The sequence below is a fragment of the Helianthus annuus genome, chromosome 15 (genome assembly GCF_002127325.2).
Source record: "Helianthus annuus cultivar XRQ/B chromosome 15, HanXRQr2.0-SUNRISE, whole genome shotgun sequence".
Taxonomy (NCBI): domain Eukaryota; kingdom Viridiplantae; phylum Streptophyta; class Magnoliopsida; order Asterales; family Asteraceae; genus Helianthus; species Helianthus annuus.
Window position 1 is genome coordinate 71,063,264 of NC_035447.2, and position 10,517 is coordinate 71,073,780.

Here is a 10,517-nt window from a genome sequence, read left to right on the forward strand (position 1 = left end):
TGTTAAGCTTCTAATTTACATAAGCGAGCGTGTGGGTCAGATTACGCCCAAAGGGCCGAATCTTATCCGGGCCTAATAGATCTTCAAGATCCATATATATTATGCTGGACTAGATGGAGACAGACATGGTACTTTCTTAGTAATATAACAATTATTAAGACATACAAACAACTACATATATTTTTTTAATTTGCTATTTCTGTATAATAGCCTAGTTAAATTTATTATTTATTTTTAATAAAATCTACAAATTATAAACTATTATCATAAGTAAAAGAGAAAAAAGAATACATAATATATTCAAAAGGATGCAATTATGTATTTATATTTTACATTTAAAACTATTAATAATTTGTTATATTCTAGTTTTAAACCAAAATCTATGTTTTTATTTTAGTCCATGGGCCGGATCTTCTTGCGTGTTCGGTTAAATCCTGTTAAACAACTTATAAACCTGCTATTAATATTTAAAATTTAAACCCGTAAACATAGATGTTCTGAGTCTAATAATATATATTTTCGGATTGCATACAAGTTCACTCAATAAAAAGAGGATTTCAATAATGGATTTTGATTCAAAGAACTACGATTTTTACGGTGAAAAGTCTTTGCTGGAATCTCTCCCTCAAGAAATTTTGGTAACGTTTTAGGGTTGGTGCTTTGACACGAATACTATACCCGCTGTTTTGGGACCTAACGATTCAACTTGTCAACCTGAATAGATAGACTAACTTATCTTTTGATACTATTATGAACAGGTCAAGATATTATGTGGAGTGGATCATGGTGATTTGAAGAGTGTTTACGTTGTATCTAAACCGATACACGAAGCTGTAAGTTTTTTTTATAAACAATAGTTTTTTTCGTTTGCAACGGTAACATTGTTACTAGTTTTTTATATTGCAGGCTGTGATTGCAAAGAAATCATACTTTGTATATACTACACCTAGACGGTTGCCAGCTTTTAAATCTCCGTTCAACTTTGAGGATTTTAACGAAATCAAAGCTCCAAATGCTCCAAAAAGATCATCGAGAGTTTGTATCAGTCGTCGATTGAGGATAAAGAATTCGGTTGCTGTATGTCGCCTCTTGTTTGAATTGTCCCCATTGGAAAAACACCAAACAGAAGCGTGATAAATGTTTTTTTTTTCTAAACGGTTAACAACTAGTGATATATATGGTGTAATTATGGTGCATATATTGCATAATTATTTATATCGTAAATTCGTAATTATAATGTTCATAAATGATGATATATGTAGTGTAATTATGGTGCATGCTGCATATAATTACTCATGTGTTGATTATAACGTTGCGTATTTATATACATATGTTGCGTAATGGTGTGCAATTTATATACAGACGCATATACACTCGCCTATAATACCATGGCTGCATCACTGGTGACTTCACACATTTCATAGAAATACAATTTTGTACGATAACATATCTATATGAATAATCATAAGATAAATATTAGAATTTTGAAAGTAAATTTATCGAATCAAATTACCAATGGGATGGTAATTTCAAAATTCTAATATTTTATCTTGTGATCTTATTATTGTATGATTTTATTTGATAAGAAGTGTCATTTTAGCAAATATGGTGTTTCATAAGATTCTTATCTTAAGTTCTTATCCATAAGATCATATATCTCGGTTTGATCTTATTTGACTTTAGTTAAGGAATTTTAAAAAAATATATAAACAAGTTAACTTTGTTAAAAGATATTTAAAAGTGAATCCCTGACACATGAATGGTAATAATACACATCCAATATCAAGTAATTGCATATTTGGTTATCATACTTTTAAAAAATTTCAAAACACATGAGTGTCCACTTGAGAAATTTCCTATAAAAATGTCACTTTATAGGAGACAAATTGATGTGGATTATATATTGTCGATTATGAAGTGTACTATTAATTTGAAAGAAATTTTGATTTATAGAAATAGAATCCAAGAAAATAACAATGGTGCATCAAGATTCTTTGGTTAAACATTAAAGATGTTTAGTGCATTAAGGTTCATTAGTTTGATGATGGTTTGATCAATTTGTGCGATATCACTATATAATACTTTATTGTAGGTTGATGATGATTTGATCAAATTGGGTTGGTTTAGAAATTAGAAACTATCACCAACATTTTAGTTACAAGGGAAAAAAATTCTTTTTTTTTTTTTTGTATATGGTTAATCGTCGTTTTGAGTATATAGTTAATCGTCGTTTTGAGTATAAGTTAATTAAGGCAATTTTAATCGGTAAACCCAATTAGATCGAAGTTAACAATATAATAAAAAAAGTTATTTATACACAGAATTGTAACAAAATATAAATTCTGTTATAAAAAAGACAAGCATAGATAAATTATCTGTTTCTCAATTGTTAGGTATTTCGATTTAAAACTTTTTCAGTAATGTTTTTAAAGGGATAGCCTCATGGTAGAGTAGTGTATTCCCTAATCTAGTGGTTTTGGACTTATGGATTCAAATTCTGTAAATGGTAGTTGTCATGATTTTAATCGTTTAAAAAAAATAACGGCGAACACATAGTCAATTGAACCCGGTTTGATGATAATGAACACTTGATGATAGTAGATCAATAGATAATCGTCAACAAGTCTTATTTACAATCATAGATTTGAACATTGAGTTTAAAAACCGGCGTGTTTGGATCTTTAAATGGAGTCGGGTCGGGCGTATCTCACATGCAAAGTGTTGTTTTCAGCTAGGTGACACGACTGTATAAAATAGATATGGATACTTCATTACCCAACCCGACAATGAAGCACGTTCTTTTGTTTTGTAACATGTACATTAAATGCAAATAATGCACCTAATGTATTAACAATAATTCTACATATTGTCATCATCTAAAAATATATCTTACCCAGAAAGTAATTATATTTCATCTCTATTATTTAACAAAATTTGTTTGTGAGGAAAATGTAGAGTTCAATTTTGTTCAATGCTATTGATCTACTCTACGTTTGATAAGTTAACATCTTGCTTTGTTTTTCAAGGTTAATAAAAAAGGTTTTGTATGGTTATAATATATGATATAAAAAGAGTTTTGATTTGAGTAAAAGTCTCTTAGGAATTTCATAGTAAGATTGTTATAATTATATTCTGTTACAAAACATGTAAATTTAAAACAAAAGAAAAAAGCTTTTTTTTTATATAAAAGTACCAAATCTAGATGAATATCTTATTATTATTATTATTATTATTATTATTATTATTATTATTATTATTATTATTATGTCACGAGTAAAAAAATTATTTTCTTTTTTACGTGAATTTTGTTATCTTTCGACTTAGTTATTCTTTTTTGTAAAAATATATGTCATTCAGTTGGGTTATTGTTGGGCTTTTATTGTTTGGTTATTAGCCTTGGCATATTGGGCTTATGTTTATTCAGTTCTTGTTATTGGGCTTATTGTATATGTGAGCCTGTTTGTTACAGAAAATATCTAAGGGGCTTGGATGTAAATTGGAGGGCTGTTCGTGTTCGTTGCTGATTGTTTTGGACTTATGTGGAAGATTGAAGTATAAATACTTCTCCTCTCTCTCTTCAATCATTCAGTTGCGTAGATCTTGTACTTTGTCTTCTTTGTATCCTCCGATTAGGGTTTCTGTTGTATCTTTTGGAGATTGTGATAATCTCTCAACTGTATCTGAGAGATTTATCTGGTTCTGTTGATGATCATCTGTGGATGATCATCACTGTATGTTTTGTATTTTGTATTCTGTACTTTGATCTTACTATTGTAAGATCTGATCTTACCGTTGTAAGATCTTTGGGTATTTTGGGGGGCAAAACGTTTTGGGTTGGTTTAATAAGATTTTGTCACCTGTTTTGTCGCTATTTCTGTTGTTTGTTTGAGATTGTGTTAAAATCATATATTTCTACATGGTATCAGAGCTAAAAGGCTCTTGGTACGTTCTTATTTCCGCTGTATTGATCTGATTTTCTGTTGTTGTTGTGTAGGTCTGCTTCAAGTTGCAGATCTGGTCTTGTTGTGTTAGATCTTCTGGATCTTGGGAGATTTGTTGATACTCAAACCCTAGCTAGGGTTTCTTATATCTTCTTGAAGAACTGTGTTGGTCTCTAAACCCTCGAAGGTTTAGGGCAAACTAACCAGTTGTTTGGTTCTTGATATTGTTTTGAAACTTCAGATCTGTTTAGATCTGGTGTTTTTGGATAGCTTGCACCCACTGTGAGATCATTCTATCTCTTCTCTTTATTTTCTGTTGATTGGTTGATCTAGTTGAAGTCGGGGTAGTGAGGACCGGCACTTGTTGTTTTTGATTGATTGTTTCTGGTTTTTTGTCTTGATTGATTAGTGTTGGCTCCTGTATTAAGACCTGTCCAGGCACTATAAGTGACGAACCTGGAATCTGGACACTGATACAGCTTCGCCTTAGGGTTTGTTGTGTTCTTCTTTGTTGTGAGTATATTTGTTGTCTGTGTTCTGTTGGTTTGGTTGTTGATCATGACTGGTAAAGATGATAATGCTGGGTCTTCTCAGACCTTGATTAGTAAACTGGACATAGGAGATCCGTTGTTTTTGCATCCTAGTGATTCTAGTTCTCTAACTATAGTTGGTATAAAACTAAAGGGAACTGAAAATTATAGGGTGTGGTCTAGTGCTATGAAATTGGCTCTTGAAGCCAAGAATAAATATGGATTTATAGATGGTAAATGTAAAAAGAATACTGATGATGAAGTTCTAAGTAGCCAGTGGGACAGGTGTAACTCAGTTGTGTTAAGTTAGTTGCTAAACTCTGTTTCTGAGGAGTTATACTTAGGACAAGTATTTTCTAAGTTAGCCTCAGAAGTCTGGGTTGATCTAAAAGAAACTTATGACAAGGTTGATGGCTCTATAGTTTATGATTTGTATAAAAAAATTAACTGTATAACTCAAAATGGCAGTTCAGTTTCTGAGTATTATCACAAACTAAACACCATGTGGAAACAGTTTGATGCTGTTGTTCAGCTGCCCACATGCTCTTGTCAAGCTGCAAAAGATTATAATGATTTTTCTATGTTAATAAAATTGATGCAGTTTCTTATGGGTTTAGATGATATCTATCAACCTGTTAGAACAAATTTGTTGACTAGAGAGCCATTACCTTCTGTCAAAGTTGCTTTTTCTATTGTGTCTAGGGAAGAATCACATAGAAATTCAAGTTCAGGAACTAAAAGTCAAAATGTGTCATTTGTTGCTAAAGGAAATTCATCTTTTGATCAAAAGAAAAAAGAGTTTAGAGGTCCTAACCCTAATCTTAAATGTACACATTGTAATAAACTGGGTCATACTAATGATAGGTGTTTTGAATTGGTTGGATATCCTCCAGGTTTCAAAAAGAAACCTGGATTTCAGAGTGGAAAGAATGTTTCAAATAATAGGTCAAATGCTTCATCTGTATCTGTTCCTTCTGTATCTCCTTTTACCCCAGAACAGGTTGCAAAGCTTCTTAGTCTTGTTGGTGAAAAAACTAATTCTGATTCCCAGGGATCTAATATGGGAGGTGAGTCTAATAATGTTGTCAGTGCTATGAGTAAATTTGTTTGTTGTTCTAGTCTGATCAATTTTGGGTTTGATTATAATTGGATCTGTGATTCTGGTGCTAATCAACATATGGTGAAAACTGATAAAGACATGTTTAATTGTGTTGATGTATCTGAGTATGATTTAACTGTCTCACATCCTAATGGAACTAAGGCTAAAGTGTCTAAAATTGGTAATATTAATCTTGCAAAAGGGGTTATACTGTATGATGTGTTTTATGTTCCTGATTATAGTGTTAATCTTCTGTCTGTACATAAACTGTCTAAGGATAGTAAAATTAATGTAGTTTTTAATGAATATTCTTGTTTACTTCAGGATTCGAAATCAGGGAGAATCCTGGTGACTGGTAAACAGGATAATGGGCTGTATTTTGTGAATAAAAATGGTAATTCAGCAAATTTGTGTTTTAATAGCATGAATAATAGTAATCTTTGGCACAGCAGGTTAGGCCATCCTGCTGGTCAGGTCTTGTCAATTTTAAAAGATGAAATAGGTGTTACTGATGTGTTTAAACATTCTTGTGAAGTTTGTCATAGAGCTAAACAAACTAGGGTACCTTTTCCATTAAGTGAACACAAAACTAAAGATGTAGGAGATATTATTCATTTAGATGTCTGGGGTCCTTATAAGGTCACCAGCAAAGATGGGTTTAAATACTTCTTAACTGTTGTTGATGATTATTCTAGAGCAGTTTGGTGTTATTTGTTAAAAAATAAGATGGAAGTTTTTGAAAACATTGAAAATTTTTATGAATTAGTGTTAACACAGTTTAAGAAAAAGATCAAAATTTTTAGAAGTGATAATGGTACTGAGTTTGTAAACAATAAAATGAATGTTTTTTGTAAAACAAAAGGAATTCTACATCAGACATCTTGTGCTTACACACCTCAGCAGAATGGTGTGGCTGAGAGAAAGCATAGGCATCTTTTAAATTTGGCAAGATCCTTGTTGTTTCAAAGTGGTGTCCCACTTAGTTTCTGGGCTGACTGTGTGTTAACTGCTGTTTATATTATTAACAGGTTACCCTCTTCTGTGCTTCTAGGAAAGAGTCCATATGAATTAATGTTTGGATTTAAACCCTCTTATGCTCATCTTAGAGTTTTTGGTTGTTTGTGCTTTAGCACTGTTTTGAATGACTTAGATAAATTTGCTTTTAATTCTGAAAAATGTGTCTTGATTGGTTATTCTAATGTAAAAAAAGGTTATAAACTTTGGAGTTTAGATAATAAAAGGGAATTTTACTCAAGAGATGTAAAATTTTATGAATCTGTTTTTCCTTACAAATCTAGTCAATTAACCAATCAAGATAAGTATATTTCAGAAAGTGTGAATCAATTAAATTTTTTTGACAGTGTTGAAGTTTCAACCATTAACTCTATCAATCCCAATGATGAAGAGGGGAACAATGATTCTCATGAGGTTGCTGGTAGTGATCAGCAATCATTCCCCTCTACATCTGCCACTCCAACTGATGTTGAACAGTCTAGTTCAACCAGTGGAGTTGAAAGTAGTAGTAGAAGTGAAGGATTTGATAGGGCTGAGAACACTGAAACCTCAAATGATGAGAACAACCTGTCTGAGGGAAATAGGTCTAATGTTAGAAGGTCAAATAGAAACTCTACTTTACCAAAAAGGTTTGAAGATTTTGTTCTTAATAGTAAAACTAAATATAGTTTAGATAAAGTAGTAAGGTATTCCTGCTTGTCTGCTGAAAATTTGTGTTTTACTACTATGTTGAATAAAATATCTGAGCCAACTTGTTACGAGGAAGCAGCTAAAGATCCCAGGTGGGTTGAAGCAATGAACAAAGAGATGGAAGCTTTGTTCAGAAATAACACCTGGACTCTAGCTGATCTTCCTCAAAACAGAAAGGCTATAGGATGTAAGTAGGTTTATAGAGTTAAGTATAAGTCTAATGGGGAAGTTGAATGATTTAAAGCTAGGCTTGTTGCTAAAGGCTTTAATCAAAGAGAAGGTTTAGATTTTGGAGAAACCTTCTCACCTGTTGTTAAAATGGTGACTATCAGAACTGTTGTTGCATTAGCTGTTCATTATAAGTGGCCTTTGTATCAGTTAGATGTGGACAATGCTTTTTTGCATGGGTCCATTACTGAAGATGTTTATATGAAATTGCCACAAGGGTTTTATTCTAAAAATGAAACCAAGGTGTGTAAACTGGTAAAGTCTTTGTATGGCCTTAAACAGGCACCTAGGAAATGGAATGAAAGATTGACAGATGTGTTATTAAAATCTGGATTTATTCAAAGCAAGTGTGATCATTCTTTGTTTATTTTGAATAAAAAGGATGTTACTGTTTTCTTGCTTGTATATGTTGATGATGTGGTGTTAACTGGTAATTCTGTTGTTGAGATTGAACATATTAAAAAGATCTTAAATGACACTTTTAAAATCAAAGATCTAGGTATTCTAAAGTATTTTTTGGGAATTGAAGTTTTATATAATAATGATGAAGTTTTTTTTAGTCAAAGGAAATATTGTTTAGAGCTTTTAAGTGAGTTTGGTTACTTAGGGTGTAAACCTGTAAGTACTCCTATTGAACAAAGCTATTTGGTTACTTCTAAAGTTGATAAAAATCAAAAGTTGCTTAGTAATGTTACTGGTTTTCAAAAACTAATAGGTAAACTAATATATCTGTCTTTAACAAGACCTGATATTAGTTATACTGTTCAGTTTTTAAGCCAGTTTATGCATAGTCCTAAAGAAGTTCATTTGTCTTTAGCATTAAGGTTATTAAGGTATTTAAAACTAAGTCCTGGTAAAGGAATTAGTTTTAAAAAAACTGATAAGTTGAACTTGTTTGGATATGCTGACTCTGACTGGGCTAAGTGTTTAAGTACCAGGAAGTCAGTTACTGGTTATTGTGTGTTTTTAGGAACAAATCTTGTTTCTTGGAAAAGCAAGAAACAAAATGTTGTTTCTAGATCAACTGCTGAAGCTGAGTATAGAGCTATGTGCTCTATTACTTGTGAACTTATGTGGTTAAGGAATTTATTGTCTGAATTGGGTGTTAATTGCTCTTTACCTATGTCTCTTTTTTGTGATAGTCAAGCTGCTCTATCTATAGCAGCTAATCCTGTATTCCATGAACGAACTAAGCACTTTGAGCTTGATTTACATTTTTTAAGAGAAAAGGTTGCTGATGGTGTTATAAAAACTGAAAAAGTTGACTCTGAAAGTCAACTTGCTGATGTATTTACAAAAGGTCTTAGTGTTCTTCAACATGAGACTGCTTGTAAAAAGTTGGGTATGGTTGATTTGTTTCACCCAATTGAATGAAGGGGGGATGTAAAAATATATGTCATTCAGTTGGGTTATTGTTGGGCTTTTATTGTTTGGTTATTAGCCTTGGCATATTGGGCTTATGTTTATTCAGTTCTTGTTATTGGGCTTATTGTATATGTGAGCCTGTTTGTTACAGAAAATATCTAAGGGGCTTGGATGTAAATTGGAGGGCTGTTCGTGTTCGTTGCTGATTGTTTTGGACTTATGTGGAAGATTGAAGTATAAATACTTCTCCTCTCTCTCTTCAATCATTCAGTTGCGTAGATCTTGTACTTTGTCTTCTTTGTATCCTCCAATTAGGGTTTCTGTTGTATCTTTTGGAGATTGTGATAATCTCTCAACTGTATCTGAGAGATTTATCTGGTTCTGTTGATGATCATCTGTGGATGATCATCACTGTATGTTTTGTATTTTGTATTCTGTACTTTAATCTTACTATTGTAAGATCTGATCTTACTGTTGTAAGATCTTTGGGTATTTTGGGGGGCAAAACGTTTTGGGTTGGTTTAATAAGATTTTGTCACCTGTTTTGTCGCTATTTCTGTTGTTTGTTTGAGATTGTGTTAAAATCATATATTTCTACATTTTTCAATAATGTTTTACGTTTTAGTCTAAATATTGCGACTTAATGCCCTGTAATAGACGTGTATGGTTCAATGTTTTTACATATTTTTTTGGCGGTTTAACGACCCCGTCTCAACGCGCAGAGTCGTAAATCGACTTAGTTATTATATTCTATATTTTACATTTGAATATATTTTGCAAGTTAACATGCCGTAACATACGTATGTGGTTTAATGTTTTTACGTTTACGTTTTGTTTAATTTAACGGACCCGCTGTAAAACACGGGTCCTAAATACTAGTTTCAATTAATGGATATAGTAATTATAAGTTGATAGTATTTATATAGTAATTCGCCAAAATCCGTTTTCTTATTGAATATAGCAAGTATAAGTTGATAGGGGAAGGTTCATTTGAGAAGAAAAATTAATTGAGAAAAAAAAGAACAAAGGCTAATTTTGTAAAACATTAAATAGTTTTTCACTTATCTCATTTATTATCATTTTTTACTAATTAATTAGTCATAAAGACTATTATCCTCCACACTAACTTTTTTTTGCCTACACACATCAAAAAGTTGTCCTGCATATTTCGAAATTCATCCTACACGTTGAAATTTATCTTACACAACTCGTAATTTATCCTACACAACTTTTAATTTATCCTACACTTTAAATTATTTTATTTTATTTTTTTAAATAAGTTACAAAAAATTTAATGTATTAGCTATTAAAGAGGAAGACTACAAATTAACCACCTATGTAGATTTACCAATGTACCCTTATAGTAACATTAAATATTTATATTAAATGAAGTAAAATAAAGCATTCTTATTGGTTGAAATTTGTTCTTTTTTTTTCTTACAAAAAGTTTCTTCTCATTTGAACCCTCCACTAAGTTGATAATGTTTATATATACTTTTTATTATATAACTCACGGTGTTGTATGCTAGTCGCATCGAGGCATGTAGTAAAAATGTTATTTCTTATTTAGTTGAAGTTTCTATTTCTATGTGACGATAGTGCAGGGTTTAAATAATAGATGGGTATGTGGGTTAGCTTTTATAAAAAAAA